A 4,453-nucleotide genomic window follows, 5' to 3' on the forward strand; every position below is an offset into this window, starting at 1 on the left:
CAATATTTTTACAACGTGTTGTTTACATCTTTTTCTACCTCATTTCAGCATTGAAATATGTTGCGGCATTTAAAATGAAGTGATGAAGGTTCAAGTATTTATATCACATAAAACAAAATAATATTATTGACATTAACATGCTAATAGCATGTGCTACAAATCAATATAATTATTATACAGATGGCTATTCGGCACATATACTTCTGCTTGCGAAGTCTCCGACATATCGTGGTTTACTACAGCTCTTGTTCAGTCTTACGGCGGGCGCTTTACATTCTGGCAAGGGAAGTGAGGAGAGGGGGAAGCTACCAATCTAGCGCGATAAGAAACGCAGCAGCCTGTAGAACGAGGCGTAGTATCTCCCGCCACGTCGTATTTCTAGGTACCACCGCTGTTGCCTGGTTAGTCTGCGGCTCATTTCCCGCTTTCCATTCCCTTTGCAAGCATGTGGAGCGCCCGCTGTAAGACTAGACAAGAGTTAAAGTTAATCAAAATGAAATAAAATTTTTAATACTTGCATGTAACATTTATTCACTTCACAGTAGGGGAGAGCGGGGCTGGTTGTAACGCCTTCAGGTTGTAACAGAGCTAATAATCGGTTGTTCGATAGTATTTGGTAGATGCCATTGGAATTTCAAATTCATTGGTGGGGACAGCACTTATCAGTGCTTGAGTTGCCCATTCGGTGAGAGAAGTCGTCGGGACTTGGAGATGAAAAAGCACTTTTCCTCTTTTTTGAGGAGGAAGTAAACATTTGCGTCATCATAAAAATAGTTTTGTTCGTAAATACATAGCATATAGGTTGGATATGTGATCGCAGCATGATTAAGTACAATTTTTAGTACCAAAGGAAGAATTGATTCTCATTTGCAACAATGGTGTATGTTAGCAATATAAAGATAAAAATGGCTGCACCACTATGGAGCAGATTGTAACGAAATGCATATTTCGGTTGTAAATTTGTAATTGAGTCAATTTAGATAATTTTGAGACAAGTAACTTTTTACTATGTAACAAAAATCTTAATTTCTATCAGTAAAAAAAAAAGTAAAGTGCTCCCCTGTGCATAGCACCACGCCATGAAGGCGTATAGGGGGTGTGGGGGTAACGCCACACACTTTCTTGATCCGGTCGTGAGTGGGGGTGATGTGATCAGCATCACGCCCCTGACCGCCTTTACCCCCCAGGGTTTCCCCCCAGGTACCCATGTTATTCGACGCTGGGTGGGCGCCGGGGCCGCTTCCATCGTTAGAAAAGTTCCCGGATTTGAACCGGCCGGGGATCGAAACCGGGACCTTTAGCATGGTAGTCAGACGCGTTACCGACTGAGCCACCGCGGCCATTTCTTAATTTCTATCGTGATCATAATTATGGGGACATGTGATAGACCCGTGGTCTATAAGTATTTTGAAAGGTTCTGTGAATTTTAATGTTGGGTACTGTATTCTGACACTTTTCTCTAATATGTCATTTTTCTGTCGTTTCACTGCACTTTGATGTACACTCATAGACATAAATAAAAGTTAGGGCCTCCTCGATGGCACAGTGGTACCGTCGTCGCCTTTTAATCAAGGGGTCCCGGGTTCGATACCCGGTGGAGGGACATAGTGGTTCGGATCCCACTTTAAACTGTAAATCCAGTCCCAATTAGCAATTACTGTACATAAAGTTGACTTAAAACACAAAATCAATGAATCTATCAATTAATAACTGAAAGTTTACTTGTGTTTTGTCATGTACATTCAGATATTACTGTGCGTTCATCTATGAAGGAAAATGTTACAACCTCAGTGTTACAACCAACCTCCAGAGGGCAGGTTGTAACAATTGAATTGCAAGTTTACTCTTGTTCCTTAATTTCTCAGAAACGACTCATAGTATGCTTGCAGTAATTGCATGTTTTAAAACTAAAAATATATACTGTCGGATTAAAAATTATATATACCTACTCAAGTTTGGACTCCAATTAATAATTATCCAGTAGACCTACATAAAAGCGAGTTACATCACAATTTAGGTTATTCAGTTCTGTTAATCTATATTAATCAAATGTTTCTCTGGTATGCCTTCTATTTTTTATCGTAGCGAGAACAAAGGAAGTGCCGTTTTTTTAGTTTTGCAAACTATCGCTCTCTTATAAATTCTATAAATAAAAAATGGGTTGTACGATCGCTATGATATTTTAGTATCGTGCAGGCAGAAATAGTTTAAGGACAAGTTCTTAATTTTTCATATTTTAAACCCCCGTTGAACCATTGAACTGCCGGCTGTGACTGCGAACCAGTGCATGAGGTTCATTCTCATCTTCATGATAGCCTATGTAGAAAAGCGACATTAAATAATAGTCGAAGAAGCCAACCATTGCGATATTAATGTTATATTCTACCCATTTCACTTTCAAAAAAGAAGAACCTCTCAGTAACCACGACATTGAATCTCTGATCGAACCGTTGGGAATCAAACACTTCAGAGGCGTTTTCATGTCAGAAGAAAAAAAGAGTGTGGAGTCGTCAACTTGGACAATTACGAAAATCCAGGAACACATTGGATATGTTATCTCAAACATTCAAATAACGCTTTCGTTTTCGATTCTTTCGGAGGTGTTCCACCATCGGGTTTGGTAAAATATCGCAAAGCTTCCAATCTCTACAACAACGACGAGAGAATCCAAGGTTTCGAGGAAGTGAACTGCGGTCATCTTTGCGTTTCCATACTCGCCTTTTTGTCTCGAATAAATAACCCATCAATTCAAGATTTCCAGAAAGCATTGTGGAATCTGGAATTGGTAAAAAAATCTGTTTTATTTTTCTTCTACGTATAGGTCAGCTGTTTCCCATGTAGGTTAGTTTAGTCCATAAAAGATCGTAACAATAAAAAGTAGGTCAAAGGAAGCGGTCAGCGTAAGAAAAAACAAGAGGAAAATTTGCAATAGCTGAAAAAGTGTTGCCAGAGCCTGTGCTGTGCATTTTTTTCTTCCTGTAGGTTAGTTTAGTCCGTAAAAGGTCGTAAAATCAAAAGTAGGTCAAAGGGCGTCTCCAGCTCCTACCGTTTCATACTACTCTACAGTTCCCATGTAGGTTAGTTTAGTGTGTAAAAGATCTAAGAAAAAATTCCTCATGACAGGTCATAACTGGAGTGAATGTATGTTAGCTAACTCGTAAAAAAAGCGAATAGGTTAAGTTATATCACGTAAGATCATAGCATACCTACAAAGGATGAGGTAGGAAAAACCGAGTTGCAATAAAAATTGTACTGGAACATCGTCGAACGCCATAAAATCCACAAAACAATCGTCATAATATGATACAACTGCGGCTAAATCCATAGAAAATAGGGGATACCTATTTGGGATGAATTTGAACCGCCCAACTTACACTACTGTGCCTCCACCAGGTCTCGAACCCGGGACCCCTTGATTACAAGGCGACGACGGTACCACTGTTCCATCGGAGAGGCCCTAAGAAGGGAATAAGTCCAAAAAATAAATTTGTGGGAAATCAAGAAAACTCTATAAGTGGGAGAGTGTGCGTCCAAGAACAACAAAATTCGTACTGGAACGTGAGAACCCTGTGTAGGTATAGAGGAGTACGTGAAAAACAATGTACATGTAACCAGAACTTGTATAAAATGTAAAAAAAAGGTGGTGGATTTATTTCCTTCTTAATATGTATAAAGTTTTTGCTGAAAAAAAAACGGAAATAATGTGTACAATGGAAAAGAAAGTATATTATCGTGTAGTTTGCAACACGAAAGTGCAGAATGGAATGAATAATACAAAATAATGCCCAAATTTTGAAAATTTGAAGGCAAGTCAAACAACAGTCATTCATCCACCGACTGATCTTCATCGTGGTGAGAAGTTGTAGGTCAAGTTACCATGTCGTCGTAGTAAAGTTTTTGTCGTCTGGAATGTAGGGGATGATTTTCCTAACATCATTCAAGTTTTTTTTTCGTTGATTGGTAATGTAGCATTGTAAATTTGTAATAGGTGCGGGATTAATTTCCTTCTTACATCTTACGTTGATTTCAGGCTTCTATATCTTCCTCTGGGGACGGTTTTTTTATATAAAGGGTGTTTCATAAAGTGCGCAGTTTTTGAAAATGCAATAACTCAGCCAAAATTGCAGGAAAGTTGACATTTTGTTTTTTATTATTTTACACATTCAATACGATTTAATAATTTAAAAGTTAAAAGTGTCCGGCATATGCCCGTATGCGATTTAAAAGTGAAAAATGATGTCTGGCATATGTCCACCTCCGTTTTGTAAGCAGGCAGTAACTCGATCTTTGAAGTTCACCATGACTCTTGTGCAGACGTCTCTGTCGATTTAACCAATTACCCGTTGGATTTCTATCTTCAATTCGGGGATTGTTTAAGATTTTGGTCAGGAGGTGTGATTGCCCCCTTCGTTTTTGAAGATGGGAACGAAAATGCAGTAAACGGTCCTCGTTA

This window comes from Lepisma saccharinum, unplaced genomic scaffold, assembly GCF_977018435.1.
Source record: "Lepisma saccharinum unplaced genomic scaffold, izLepSacc3.1 HAP1_SCAFFOLD_509, whole genome shotgun sequence".
Lineage (NCBI taxonomy): Eukaryota > Metazoa > Arthropoda > Insecta > Zygentoma > Lepismatidae > Lepisma > Lepisma saccharinum.